This window comes from Miscanthus floridulus, chromosome 8, assembly GCF_019320115.1.
Source record: "Miscanthus floridulus cultivar M001 chromosome 8, ASM1932011v1, whole genome shotgun sequence".
NCBI classification, from domain to species: Eukaryota; Viridiplantae; Streptophyta; class Magnoliopsida; order Poales; family Poaceae; genus Miscanthus; species Miscanthus floridulus.
Window position 1 is genome coordinate 22,882,842 of NC_089587.1, and position 16,359 is coordinate 22,899,200.

Sequence of the window (16,359 nt, forward strand, 5' to 3'; positions counted from 1 at the left end):
GGCATGATGATCCATTTAGCAAAAACGGAAAGAAATGTTTATTTAACAACGTTTGATCGATAAGTCCCTATTACATACTCGTGGACATTATCAAGGGCCAAAAATGAGTAGACAAAGGGGGGAAATCAAAACAAGATTACATCCTAATTAATACCCAACTCGCAGCAACGGGGAGACTTGGGGAAATACGCAAATGAATCTGTAAAAAAATAGGTAATAGTACATCTTCACTTTTTTTTACATGCTTGTGTAAATACTACAGGCTGAGTGGGTGAGCAGGGTGGGAGTCCTCTCCATGGAAGGAAGGTCAGCTTCGACAATTGTCGAATGTTTTTGGAGTAGGAGTCGGCAGAATCAGTCTTGCAAATTGCACCGTTAATCACCTTGTAGACAGTAGAGCTGGCGGATATTGCCCGAAGCTGAGGACATGACAACAAAGAATTTCCAGTTACCCACACAAAATAAATCGAGTTTTCAAGAGAAGACCCACATGAAACTAACTAGTATCATTTTCAGCAAATATCATTTAGAACCATTGTGCTAAAAAATGTGGCAGGAGCACTGCCAATTCCAAACACAAGTGGATGAACGGTCCCAGGTATTAGTTTATAAAGAGAATAAAAGGAAAAAGGTATTTTTATGGTATCGCATACTGTGTAATTTCGGTGATTAAGCTAGGTTTACAAAATAAGAAGGTATACTTCCCAAGGGTAAAGAACTATAGAAATCTGACAAGTAATTATCATATCACTGCATATCTGTTAACCATGATTGACATAAACTGTGCAACACCAAAGGTTTCTTTATGTAAACCCAGAGTCAGTTTCTAATGAAACGTTGATCAAGATCGACCGTAACGATGAGGTGTTAGTATGTTACCGTATAACCAATCCTTGAACTGAGCATGAAGGGCAGTTGCCAATTCCCTTTTCCGATTCTCAGTCAAGCTGCAGCTCCCGAATCATCTTTTGGATATCTTCCAGAGCAGAATGCTGATAATGAATATAACATACTTAGGAACATGTGACCTTTAGAAATACAGCATGGTAAAATATAGAAGTGAACTGACTGTGCCAAACAATGTTGAATATATCAAAATTTGCACTATGTCTGCAAAACTTTATACTACTTTACTGAGAAATATAGAAACAATAATTTCAGACCTCATTCACCTTCTTGGATTAGGATTGGAGTATAGGACACTCAGAATTGGCATAGCACTAATGATGAAAACAGTAGACAGTAGGTAGGTATGGTGGACAGAGAATTTTCTTCCCCGGTTTCCTCATGTTTTCCATTTCTTTGCCATGTAAATTCGTAAAAATTATCAGAACTTACATTGATGTTTATTATTACCTCCATTCTAAGTACTTTACCAAGTCAACAGAAAAATGCACCAACGTCTACAACACCAAATTAGTTTCAATAAATCCACCATGGAATATATCTTGATAGTGCATTTATTAGGCATTGTAGATTTTAGTATATTTTTCCTATAAACTTGGTCAAAGTTAACTAAGTTTGACTTAGGACAAACCTAAAATGACCTACGTTCTGGAATGGAGGGCGTAGCACACATGTAGCCATCAAACAGAATATATTACACTAAATGAAGAAAGTGAGGTTGCCCATGCCATTGTAAATAGAGAGCTGACAGAATCCACAAGTATACCCCAAGGTATTTTACATTCATGCATTATGAAATGAATAAGGCAGCTTCATATCAATTAATATTAGTTTTGAAACAGAAAAACATTTCTGAGAAGCCATTAGAACCTATGCTTAAGGGATGTATTATGCTTAGCTCTATTGACTTTAGTCACTTAATATACCTTTTTGCTTTGGAATGCCCCATAAATTTCAGGCAGTGGGAAAGGATTGCAGTTTGTAGGCTCTTGCCTTTCATCCCCAAACCAACTAGGAATCTGCAGAAGAGAAGTTAATATTTTTATTAAAAAACAGCAGTTATATTAGCTAATAAAAGAATGCATCAAATGACAGGTTCAGCATCACTTATTTTTTTTATTAAAAATAGCAGTTCTATTAGCTATAGAGTTTAGTCTCCTAGTAGTGTGTGGGATGTATTTGGGAGGGGGCTTTCTTTGCCTTACCGTTTTCCTGTACAGTTTGTACAATTTTTTTCTTTCTTGGTGAAATGACACAGCTCTCATGTGTTGTTCAAGAAAAAAACAACGCATCACTTAAAATGCATCTTCCAGTTGGAAGCATCAGTGGAGAAAAATGTGATAGATAAATCAAGAACTGACTCAAGTATTCTAGCATGCAGGTGATTCAAGTTGCCACATTGCAATTACTGCATGCAGCTGGCATATTTACAGAATGGACTCAATACTCACTTGCAACAGAAAAGATGAACAAGGCAAGAAACAATGTTTTCATAGCACATCAAGAACAGAGAAAAAGAAACTTTAAGGTAGAAGACTGATTGGATCTGTGCTTGTGTCGTTTTACAGAGCTAAAGCCTAAAGCTTTAACATACCAAAAAATTGGTGAATAGATCAGGATCCAGACATGTTGCTGATTCAGCTTTAACATCTGAAACCCCAGCAGGATGGGATAATGAATCATGTGGATCAACAACTCCCAACACCAAAGGTTGGTCCCATTTGTTGACACTGGGATCGACACCCACTTGCATCATATGATCCTGCAGCTGTGGGTAGCATGTATTGAATGGAGCAACCTGTTGATACAGATAAGGAAATTTACCATGAGAAAATATTAATTATTAAATACTAATGTATAGTGTAAATCACATCACTGAGTTCAATATTGTCCTTCATACTTATTTGATATTTCTATGTACCCTGAGTAGCAAACACTATGTATAATTATTGGCTTTAGACCTTGTATTTAAGCCATCCATTTAAGAGATGGGAAATCAACTATTTAAACCATCACCCCTACCACCGCCATTCAAAAGAGAAGAAGGCAAAGGAACAACAGAAACTTACTTGTAATTTATGGTTATCCCCCAACACAAGAGGTTGGTGATTTACTCCTAAGTAGAATATGCACTCACGGCAGTTGGCAATACAAATCCGTTTTGCAGCTGCAATGATATGCACTCTTTCACAATGCTCCACTTTTACTACCTGACAGCATAAAAATTCATAGACTTGTAAAACATTTCGCAATAAATAAAAAATATGTTACTAACTTACTATGACTTGCTAAAGTTTTACCAATGCAATTAACTACTGGGATAGACTGGGAAGGTAATGAAATAGGAGGGAGTGGGGGATCAGAGAGCTATAGGAGGACGAACAGTAGAGATGGGTTCAGGATTCAATTTCACCAGTGTCTCTCGTTGATACAGGTCTTCAATTCTTATAGCAAGGCATGTACTCTGACAAAAGGGCCACAAGCCATGGTCCATGAAAAGCTTAATTCTTTACAAGAAAAAACACCTTGTGCACATTGGTGCTCAGAACACGTCTAGGACACAACCCAGAATATCTCCCCACACAGCTGACCTATCAGCTACCTACATCATCTACAGCCTATTTCTGCAAGACTGCAACCATAAACTAGAATCTGATTGCTAGCTTGCTGCAGTCCCATTCCTTGAGAGCTAAATTTTGTAACTCCTAAACAGTCACAACCTTTGTTGCAACTGGAGTACTGGACATCAATTAAGATTTTACAAACCACAACAAATATCCACGGCAATGGCAGGTTATCTGCAAAGCTTATAAAAGTACAAAGCAATGAATCATACATGTGAACAAAGCCACTGTAGCCCAAAATAGGCAGGTGGCAGATCCATTTCAGACTTATCAAGGAAGCAAGTGGAATCATTCTTAAACAAAATATAGATAAAAATAAAACAGAGTAACCAGAAAGAAAATTCAATCAACAGAAATAGAATTATATGCATACCTTACCAACAGCACCAAGAACAACTGTAGCATCAGAACAGCCGTACACAGTAGCATACTTCAGCGGTGCTAATATGTAGATAACAGAATCATGGCAGTTCAAAACCTACAAAAGGAGTTTGCAATTTAAGTTATAGATGGGCTCATTGTTCAAGTCAAGAAGCAATATAATCGCAGTAGATTAAAGCAATGTGAATTGTGAAACTATATAAAATATAAAACACTTCCTCTGCCCAACAATCATAAGGTATATTTTGGTACAAGAGTCTCCAAAAGTATATCTTGACCATTAATTTATCTTACAGTATATTGTCATTTTCTACAAAATTAACATCATCTTGAAAGGTATTTCGAACTATTGATAGAACATCTATCTATACTCTAAAGATGCGTATGAGTAGACAAATTGCTGGTCAAAAGTCACGGAGTGTGAATTTTCAAATCAAAATACTCTTTCATATATGAACGCAGGGAGCACATGCCTTTATGCAAACCAAAGTTGCTAGATGCAGGGTTCTGAGTGTTAGTAACTTAGTATAATCCCTGCTGTTAGCATAATCCTTGCTGCTGTTAGTATTTTGTTAGAAGGGCAGGCCTGGTGCAGTGGTGAGAGCTGTCTCACTGAGTCACCAGGTTGTGGGTTCGAAGCAGCCTCTCCGTAGATTTTTGCGGGGGAAAGGTTTGTCTTAGGTTTATCCCTTCCCGAGACCCCACTCACTGTGGGAGCCTCCGGCACTGGGATCTGACCTTTTTTTTTGTTAGTATTTTGTTAGTGAGTCAAGTCAAGGCCTGTAAGTATGTTAGTCCACTCTAGTCTTCCTCTTAATTTCTAGGAAAGTCACTAGGTAATTTCTAGGAAAGCTACTAGGGCTGTTTTCTGTACTCTCAGCTAAAAATAAGATATAAAGGCACCAGCAAGCTACAGCTCATAGCAGCCCAAAATCAGCCTCCATCTCTCTCAAAGTGTAGTGCAGCAGCAGCAGCAACAAGCAGCTGCATATACCGACTATCAATCCTAACACTGAGTAGCCTCCACTGAGGTTACACTTTAGTTCTTTTTCCAGATCAAACTATTGACCCATATATTTCTTTTTCGGTTTAAACGTCCTCTGGACACTGGCCCACATCGTGATAGTCAGAATTATCATCTCTCTACCCAAAAGCTACAATGTAGTGTTTCGTCTTCTAATCTAAGAGCTAGTACCTGGCAGAGATTGGTATAAACCCAGTGAAAAATTTACGCTTGATGGTGTTTGAAGTGCCATTTCAATAACCAGCTAAACACAACATGTTATGACCATATATATAGATACAATAGAATGACGGTGGTCAACTTTTGTAGCTTTGAGCATATAGAATTATAGATACATAGAAATACTTAGATTAAGATTGGTCATACAGAAATTAATAAATGATAGCATCAAAACTACTTACATATAACTTTCATTTCTCAGTTTTGTGAATGTATAATTAAAAAAGTAATAGTCAAAAGGTGTGTAGAGGGACCATACCAATGCCCACAGTGACAGTTAAAGAAAAATGGAGAGACAAATGCAATCACTCCAAAACTTACGAAACCATAGTTTATATTTATGAATTTTGAAATCCAACTTTGCATATTTGATGGGGATAACACTCCAAAGTTTTGCTAAAGGAGAAAGATTAAAAACTATCAATGACCATTATCCAGAAGTTAGCTATTCGCAACAAACTATCAATGTACCTTTATTGAATTCCCTTTGATATCAGATGCATGCTTGACAACGGAGGTTTTGGAAAAGCCCTCCACAAACGTTACGTTTCTGTAGTATGCAGGATTGGCACTTGGTGTGCTGTTCCGTGGGTGACTTGTGTTGGCCTCAGCCATGGTCACATCAAGATCAGACATGGTTTGCAGATTGCTTTCCTTTGCTGCGGACCTCTCAGCAGAATATTCCAGTGAAGAAGCTATGTTCTGTGACATCCAATCAAGAACCTGAGCAGCAGGGACAGGCACAGCAGGCATGTCTGGATCTGAGTTTGCAAAAAATGTAGCAGCCTGGCTCAAGGAAGTTCCTTCTGAGAATTGAACTAGAAATCCAAGGTGCTCAAAAGTCTCCATTGTCAATACCTGCACAAAAGTCAATGCAAATAACAGTCAACAACTCTTTAGAGTCAGCATTCTGCAACACAACGGTCTTGTCACATGAAGCTTTGCCCCACATTGAAGAGTAAGGCACAGTACAGACATCAATATAATCTTTCATGTGTCCATTTCTTAAAAAAATCCCAGCCCACATTTTCTTCAAGGTCCAATTAAAGTTTGTATGTCAAAACAAAAAAAAAACAATTACTTTCAAAACAATATCCTAAAGGGGCTACAGGACACAAAGTGAAGACACTCTGGTTCGTGACAAACTTACTAGAAGACACTGGGTACATTAAAATTCATTTCTGGCTCGGAAGGAGAGAGAACTATGGTGAAATGACACTTTTACCCCTGGCCCTTCTTCCTCCCTTTCAATTCTTTCTCTTTCCTCCCATTTCTCTCCCCTTGCAGTGTGAGCACAGTCCATCGGCAGGGGCCTCGGCGGCGGCGATGTGCGACCCGAAGGGCTATTCCATCCCCTAGCGGCTAGCGCACCTGTGGGTGGCTGCAATTTGGCCGGTGGTGGCCTGCAGCAAGCCAGCCATGGGCAAAGACGGCATGGCCGGCGTGACATGACCGCAGTACGGTGGCAAAGGGGATGTGGGTGGCGGTGCGGCTTGCGGAGGCGCACACCAGGTTTGCAAGGATGTGAGGCTCAACCAGGCAGCTCTCAGGCTAAGCAAGCAACAGCCATTGGGCAGGGTGGCAACCGAATCAGCACAGCGCCATCCCAAGCTCGTCAGCCAAAGTCGTGCTAAATTCGGACAGCAATAGCCACCGTTCATCGATTCAGTGCACACAACTGCACCCCCAATCCAGGACACACACGCTCAATCCACTAGTGGCCTCTCCCTCGTCGGCCGCAGAGCGCTGCATTCCTCGCCGGCGCTATGCACACCTCCATGGTTGTCCTGCGCAGTACCCCCACTGCCTCGCATCTCTCGCAGTCGCAGCCGCGGCTGAGCCCTACGCGCAGCCGCGCCACATGCTCGAGCCCCGCTGCACAGCCATGCCACACGCCTGCCAAGGCCCCGTGCCATGATCGCCTTGGTCCTACAGGAGAGAGAAAGGGGAGGAAAGAGAAATAATAGAAAGGGAGGGAGGAGGAAGGGACAGGGGTAAAAACATTGTTTCACCGCAGTTCTCTCTCCTCTCGAGCTGAAAATGAATATTTTAGTGGACCCAGTGTCTTTCAGCAAAATTGTCACAAACCAGAGTGTCCACCAGCAAATGGACTTTTTCGGTGTACCGCTGGCAAAGCGACTTCACTTTTAGTGTCCTGTAGCATTTCCCTATCCTAAAATAAACAGACAAAAGGAAGAAACGTCATTTGGACCATATATATCACCGTCTGCATAAAAGATCCATTCCTCACTCTTTTAATTTTGATTCTAAGATTAGTTGTAGACATCTAGACATGTTTACCTGTTGTTGATCTCTTTCATGAAAACTCGCACCATATCTCATATTATACTAGTGAAGGCCTACATCTTGAAAAAGGTGAAAACAGAACTTTACATGCCATTTTACAGGAATCACCCATTTCTATTACTGTCTACTCTGATGTTTAAGGCTATTGTTTAACCAGCTGTTCATCATCTCAGCTTAAGCAGGAAAATCAGAAAACAAAACATGCCTGAGCATATTGCTCAGCAGAAATGGTGGCATACCAGTGAATCATCACCCTCACCCTCAACAGAATCTGCCAAGAGAGTAAGAATATTCGCCATATGCTTTTGCAGATAGGACAACTGACGAATTTCTTCATCAGCTTGAGAAGGCATAAAACGACGGCTGTTACTGCGAACAAGCTGCAAAACAATATAAATTGGAATAATTAAAGGCAGGTTAGAGGTGATTTCAAAATTATAGACAATCTAACCACTTGAAATGGAAGATGGCAGCGCAGCTAAAACTGACTAGGGCTACAGTCAATAACAAAGAAGTAAAGGAAAGCTTGTTTGGCAGAGCTCCCAGTGCAGCTCCTAGGTTATATGATATTATACAGAAGATTGTATGAAATGATTCTCTGAAATGAAACAAGGACTGAAGCTGAAAAAATAAGTTTCTCCTGATTCACTTCCCAGATAGAATCACTTCCTCGGTAGAGTTTATCTTATAGAATTTGAGTCACAAAAACACTTCTCTGAGAGAATAACTCTCTCACTTCCCACAGAGGATTAGAAGCAAGAGGAGCTCTACTAAAATGACCCACAAAAGATAAATTGTATTGCCATGCCTTCGAATGAAAAAAAGGTTGATTTAACTATTTATGTTGTGGATATGGTTTGGGTCCCGAATAGCTATAGCTGTCATTTTGAATCAAACTTGCTGCTTCAAAAACACAGTGTGAAACTGGAACCCAAAGTATTAATTGTGAATAGCTCTCTATATACAAAGACGAGCGAACACTCTGCAGGCAAGGAACCTATAGGAGTTAGTGCACATTGGGTACTATTTACATTTAGTATACAAATTTAAATCATTGTGGGCACATGGATTTAAGAAAATATCAGTTCTTTATATTCACCATTCAAAACGGAGAACCAGACACACTTCAGAGCGATGAGATGATCTGTGCAGTGTAGTCCGGGTGACACTGTATGTTTCACAGGGAATTTACTTGCAGCTATTTAAACCCTATGATGAAGTTTAAATCATATATGAAACAGAGAGCCTAGATTTGCTAGTTAGGAAATTACACTGTTACAAGGACATGGAATATGATACAATTATCAAGCAGTGGCTATCGAAGTGAATTTCAGCCAAAATCTGAACGTCTAATCTACTTACAGCATGTATGCATGCTAAGTAATTTGCAGATATATGGCACCTTATTGAGGCCAAGCGACCATATAATTGCTATACTAGGTCTACTGGTATAGCCATCATAGACATGGACTATAGTCTGCAGTCACGATATCTCTTGCTGAACATTAAGTCTCCAAGGGCTCGAGAGCTGAGTCTATGGAATTCCAGTTTTAGCAGTCACCTGCCTCGATCTGTGGCTGGATGTTTTCTAGAGCAGCATCACATGATAACAGGGTGGCAATAGTCTCTTTGATGGGTCTGTCATCACTCATCAGGGATGTCAAAAACAGCATTTTGACAGTGCTAGGTTCCTATGGTGAGGTGTGCCATGGGTGTGTGCCATCGAGAATGCCTAACAGGCAGGCCTCTAGTATAGCACAATTTCAGCAGGTCAATGAACGGTATTCAAGGTTTGGTTGTTGCCGGGTACAGGGGTACGGTGCCACCGTCCCACTGAGATGTCGCGTCTAATTCACAAATGAACGTGAAACACATTATGCTCTGCATCGACTACTAGCACTCGCATCACAATCGTTTTGAAAAGCGATCAACGAATGGGACGTGTTAACCCTGACCTGGATCGGGGAGAGCGCGGAGAGGTACCCATCGAACGCGGATGGTGGAGGGCCAGACGTCGGCCACGGCGGGCGAGTCCTTGTGCGCGCTCCGCGGGACGAGGCGCTTGTAAGACCTGGATGTAGAGGAAGAGCAGCACGTCGCGGATGTCCCGCGGCCGCACCATCCACGGGCGCCGTCCCCGAGGCGCGCGGTCCTCGGCGGGGAGGCACCGCCGCGAGCGTGCCGAGGGCGAGTCGCCCCTGCTCCTGCGGGATCTGCAGCGCCTCCGCCAGCGCCGGCGGCGGGCACCGCCCGTCGGGGGGCCGAGGGCGGCGAGCTTCTCCTTGAGCTGGGGCGAGGGTCTGCGGCCAGCGTGCCCTCCGGGAGAGAGTGAGCTTTGGGATGGGCAGGAAGCCCGTGCTCGAACGCCTCCCGCCGCGGGCGGAGCAGCGCCGCGGGGGAGCGGGGTGCGGGGGCCGGCGGCGTCGCTGGAGCCGGAGACGGAGACGGGCCGCGTCCGGGCGGCTGTTCCCAGGGCCTCGTCGGGCCATCGCGGCGAGCCGAGAGGGGCGTGGAGGAGGGAGGGGGGAGATCTGGGAGTGCGTGTGGGAATGGCGAGGATCGGAGGAAGGGGCTGATGCGAGCCTTCTTTTTTTTTCTTTCTCTTTCTCTTTTTTGAAGGGTAGTTTGGGGTTTCAATCTGGTTTCGGTCGTGGCAAGATGGGATTAGCACTTTAGCAGCATTCGTTCGTACCCGAAATGGACGACGGACGTGTGGTCCGGCCAGGCACGTCACGGCCCGAATCCCCACGTACAACCCGTGCGGCGTGCGTGCTTGTGGGCCGTTGCCCGTGGATGGATGACGGCCCTGACTGCGGCCTGGGCACGCAGCCACGCACACACCACCTCCGATCCGATCTGTCGTCGTGAGCCGCACAACGGCACGAGAGCACGTGCACGTACGGGCCGGGCCAGGTGCCAGGTACGTGTCGGGTTTAGGGCCTTTTTGAACGCGGAAATTTTTCCTTGTGTTTCTCCTTAAATAAAACTTGATTCATGTAAAATTTTGTGTGATTCCTGTGAAATTCCTACGTTCTAAACAGACCCTTACCCTGTCTCTCTTGTTTTTTTCAAAAAAATCTTTATGGCTCTCTTCGGATATAAAGTATTTTGGAGTTTTAGAAATACAATGATTTTATGAAATACTTTTGTTTTAGAGTGCCAAGAAGTGTTTAGGTACAACAAACTTTATGGTTTTGAATACAATGGTATTGCTAAAACTATAGTCTTCTTGAAATTTTAAAAACTCCACTTTAGATCTCTTTATCTAAACCACGGTTTACACGTCAATAGTTCTAAAACTATAGTTTCTTAATACTACAATATTAAAAAAAAAAGACCCATATGTTTTCCAAATCATTTTGCAAAAATAATCTCTTCTCTACATTTAAAAATCTCTAAATAATCATCTAAACCGATGATACCAAAAATAGAATCCCATCACAAAGACTACCAAATAGGTATACTATTTGGCCACTGTTCCATACTGTCGCGTGTGTTCCCTAGGAACGGATACGAAGTCCTACGTTCAATACGAATGGAAACAGAGTCCCGATCAGACACGAACTCTCCCACGCGTGCAAATATTTTTTTTAAGAATAAATATTGCTACAGTTAATTGTTTATTGATAATCATTTGCTACAGCTAATTGTTTATTGATAATATTTGAAAATTTGATTTTCATGTCTACATGTCACCTGTCCTAAGCTCACGTGTTCGCGTCCTATCCGGTTTCCAGACGAAGACCAGCTCCACGTGTCCGTGTACGATACGGAGTTCTTGAAGCTCACGCGTCTGTATTCGATAGTGAGGTTAAGTCTAAAAACTCGTAACCCGTGCAACACCATTTGTCTAGTTCCAACAAAAATTGTATAATATCTATACTTACATCGCCAATTAATATGATGATATTAACATATCGCCACATGAAATGACGGATATAATAAAAAATTATAACTATGAAGATATAAGAGTAACTCCAAGAGAAGAGCCAAAGCGTCCTATAAAGCTAAATATGGCTATTATTGGATTAAAAACAGCTCCAACATATTAGCGAAGTGCCTCTCCAAATTTACTAGATCTCCAACCCTAGAACTTCGCTAGCTACTTTTGGCTTCATAGTCTCGCTCGCCATCGGGCATCTTGGCACACCCGGTGACCCCTTTCTGCATGCGAAGTCCTATTTCTATGCATCCATGACCCTCCGCACATACTCTGATAGTTTGATACTCCCTCCGTTCCAGAAAGGAAGTCGTTATGAGATACGTGCATGTCAATTTTTTAATTTTGACTAGGTTTATAAAAAATACGTGCAACATTTATATCTCCAAATAATTTTATTATAAAAGTATATGCAACGATATATCTAATAATATTAATTATGTATTATAAATATTAATATTCTTTTATATATAATTGGTCAAAGTTAAAAATATTGACTACTCAGAAAGTGATTATGACTTCTATTTTGGGACAGAGTAATATATTTTTGCACTTGCTTTCGGTCACCGATTTTTGCACATCCTCTACCAGGTTCTACTCTTTCCATTCTAAATTATAAGTTATTTTAATTTTTTAATACATCAATTTTGCTATGTATCTGAATATAATAATATGTCTAAATACATAATAAAATAGATAAATAAAAAAATTAAAATAACTTATAATTTAGAACGGGGAGAGTTGGCTGTAGCACCCGGCTGCAGCTGGGAACAATAATGGCTTCGATGGCAGTCTTTGCCTGGCAACAACAAAACACGGAAGGCCAGGGACCCGGACTAGAGGACTACGGAACGCTCGGCGGTGGAGAAAGTCCTAGCCTAGACTAGTAGAAGAAGTCGTACACGGCGCTGAGAAGCCTGTACGCAGCATGTTTGTTTCCGCGGAATTGACTTATAAACCATGGTCGAAAGTACTACGGACTGATTTGGTATAAAAGAAAAATACTATTTATTAGTTGATAAGCCTAAGTTTATAAGCTAAATACGAGCTGCCGAACAGGCTGATGTCCAGAAGTTTCTGTTCAAGACTTAAAATTTTAGAGAGTCTATCGGAGTAGGTTAGTTTTTGAGATCTATTTTACAAAGTAAATAAATTAATAAATTTAGCTAATTCTTTTAGCTAACCTTTTAGAGATGCTCTAATGCCTTTAATTTAGAGGTTTTCGCTAAGATATAGATAAGCGTGGTTGATACTGTACATACGTAAGACGTTGCATTTCATATTCTCGTCTCTTTTGTCTACGTTACTATAAACTAAAAATATATGCGATGGCTTGTTTGGCTGTACTCGTAATCACCCCAATATATGTGTTTTGAGGTAAATTATGTTATGATGAAAATTAGTGAATTTTTTATTTTAATCTAGCTCACATGTGGTCGAGACGAATATAAATGCAGCCAGATGAGGCATAAGGAAGAGGATGCAAAAGACTAAAACTCTATTTCCATTACTTAAAAAATGAAAGCATGGACTAAACCATAGAAATATTATAAGAATGGGCAGAAATATGATAAAAATAATTTTTGCAATACTCTAATTTAGGAAGGATAAACAACCTGTTTGGTTGGGTAGTTCGTATCGTTGCTGGTTCATGAAGAAGTACTGCTGGCTGGTTTGTGTGAGAAAAAAATACTGTTCCGGCTAAAAATTTACGATCGTTTACGACAAGCCATAGCCAAACGAACAGGCTGAAAGGTAAATCAAATAGTATCCATCAATATATACCACTGAAATAACAAAAAAAAAGTAGTACACGCTTGCAAATTTCAGTCAATTGGAGCTAGTGATTGGACGGCACCTGGGTACAATATATATCACTTAAGAAATGTTTCTAATTAGGTCAGTCTCATTAGGAGTTTTATGGCTCCTTTTTAAGACTATCTGGTATTAGAAACAGTACAAACAAGTTTTATCCTCATAAATCTCATTTTATACCATGAAAATATTTTTATCTCTCTCCTCATTTAAACTATGCCACGTCAGGTTATTTAATGCGCATGAAACTCCCATAAAACTCTCATTGAGACTGGTCCAACATACTTAGAGCAAGTATAATAGCAGGTTGTAAGCTGGCTGAACGTTGAGGTAAAAGAGAGATAGGAGGAGAGAAAAGAGAAGCGAGTTGTAAATTTACAGACGGCTTATATACAAAAACCGAGAAACTTTGTGAGAGAGATAAGTGACCCCTAAATTAATATGAAGAGCTAACTATTATATATGGTGGGTGAACTACGAAAAGGCCGTAAACAGCCTGTTCGGGAGGCCGTAAACGATCGTGGATTATTTACTGCTGGCTGGTTTGGTGTGAGAGAAAAACACTGTTCCCGACTGAAAATTTACGATTATTTACGAGCAAGCGAACAGGCTCACTCGACCTGTCAGTGGTATTATTAGGCTTGCTCTTATAAATTATTATAAATTCTTAGTGTAAGTGTGTATGTCAATCAATAAATAGTCGGCCAATGCAAAAAAAAAAAAGTTGTGTTTAAGACTCCTTTCTGAGGATGGGTGTATTGCAAAAGGTACGTACGTGAGACGTTTATTTACCTTTTGGTTTGGTTAATTTATAAGTACTTGTTTGGTTCGTCTAATAGCTACTAAATTTAGTAGTTTTTAGTTATTTTATTAACTTTTAACCAAACGCTATGATTAAAAGCTACTAAAAGAGCTTTAGTCCTCTCTAGTAACTGTAGAGTTACTAAAAATGACTAAACCGTTTAGTAGTTGCTAAAGCTCCAACCAAACACCCCTAACTCCGACCCGGGCACAGTGATAATAAAAGTTAAAACACTGGCAGTCAGCATGACGTCACCCACTTCATCATCACCTGATCTTAGACGTACGTGTCGGCCGTACGGCTCACGAGGCAGCATCATGTACGATCGATGTCAATCAATTCCGTAGACCCCATGGCGTAAACTCGTAAGGCACACGCACAAAGGACGCCACTAGAAAGATGTTTCATTCCTGTAAAAGTCTCCAGCACAATGAATCAATTTGATTCGGTTGTGGACCTGGCTATATGTACATAATACTGGACGAAGGAATTTACCATTTTTCTACCGAATCCTATATAGAGATTAAGGCCTTGGTTGACCCGAATTCACCTCAATCTACATGTGCTGTGGTATATTAGGATGAAATTTAGTTTAAGGTTCACTCCAATCCACTCAATACATATGGATTGAAGCGAATCCAACTACATCCAAATAAGACCTAAAATGTTTAAATTACTTGTGTATAATTTAATTCATGTTGCGGTATACTTACAGGGTGTTTGGTCGAAGGAATCACTCCAATCCTATGAGTGGTGCATCATGAGCTATTAATACTAATTATTAGCTTATGAGTAATGAGGTAATAATGCGACAACATATTCTATTCCACAAAACAAACAGAAAAATGAGGACCCAGTAGATGATGGACTAACTCAATCCGCAAACCAAACACACTATTAGTGTTTGACCCACACATATATAATACATTATTCTAATCCTAATAACTGGATTGTATATATCAGCTAAGTGCTTGTTTGGCTATATGGATTGGGGTAGATTGAAATGCAGCCTCTGATATATACATATATATATATATACACACACACACGCTCGCAAGAGAAAAAAGAAAGCAGGAAACAAACAGAAGACTGATAGGAAAATAAAGTTGCCTTCTTACTATGGATGTTTAACATATACACGTTTGAATTTTTAATTAGCATTATGTTACCCGTAAGATGTTTTCCCTTGTCTCTACTCTATACATATCACCAAAAACTATTTTGTTCCAAGAGATCTCAAGTGTTCTGTGTAACACCCTTGGTGTTACACCATAAATTATTTACTAAAATATGTCATGAGTATTATGTTTATGTCTTAATACATATAATAAAGTGTGTAGATCAATTTCTATAACTCGAAACGATCAATTAAAATGCGGAGCGAAAGTTGATTCTATAGTCATGTTATATCACTTAGGGTTTAAAATTATTTTTTATTAAGCAAAAATGCTATAGAACATGTATGTGATACTTAAATAAAGTTTGAAGTATAAACTTTGTAGATGACAGTGAAATACTTGCGGTCGAAAAATGATATTACTAGCTAATATTTTTACTAGCTTAGAAATCGCAAATGGAAATAAATTCAGCTAAAAAACTTAGAAATTTTCAAGTCTGTCGACAGTTAGACACTGTTATGTTTGACAATTTATTGTGAGAGATTGAGTTAAGGAGTGGTGTAGTGTTATAGCTCGATTTAGTAGTCTCATGTGCCACCTTGTCCATGGTGAAGACGGTTTAGGTTTAGGAGCAACCGTTTGGTCGTGATGAATGCTTTAAAATTCATGCGCATCACTGTCTCGGGCTGGTTGGCCGCGTGGCCGCAATCACCGCGCCCGGGCACTCGGCGTCGCCGCGTTGGTCGCGCGTGCGCGTGGGCTCGTTGCTGCGCACAGCCAGCCGTGGCCGCCTCTGGCTTGGCCATGGCTCGGCTGCCGCTGGCCTCATCGCGCAGAGCCACTGCTGCTGCTGCCGCCTGCCCCGTCCCGCGCTGCGCTGCCGTCGCGCCCGCAACTGCTGCCTCGCGTCGCGACACTGCCGTCGTGTCGCTCCAGTACACACGCTGCATTGCGCTGCCCCTCCCTGGCTCAGTTGGGTGTCGTCCGCACGTGGTCGTGCACACCGCCGTCGCTATGTTATTTATGACACTGCGGCCACGCGGGCCACGCCGGTCGGACGCGCGCACGCCGTCGGCTAGCGTCGGCGCGTGGGCCTCCCGTGCTCGTCGTTCGTGCCCCGCCAAGGTGTGGACGAGCCGAGCCCAACCGTCGCGCTCTATTTCTCTCTTTCCCTCTTCTCTCTTTGCTTTCCGCTGTCGTCGTGTCGCGTCACGGTGAAGCCA

The 16,359-nt window shown here is 41.3% G+C and overlaps 1 pseudogene; it reads right to left on the reverse strand.

Annotated features, from left to right (window-relative positions):
- Window positions 1-231: 231 nt before the first annotated feature.
- On the reverse strand, window positions 232-16,086 carry LOC136468694 (uncharacterized; annotated as a pseudogene).
- Window positions 16,087-16,359: the final 273 nt, after the last annotated feature.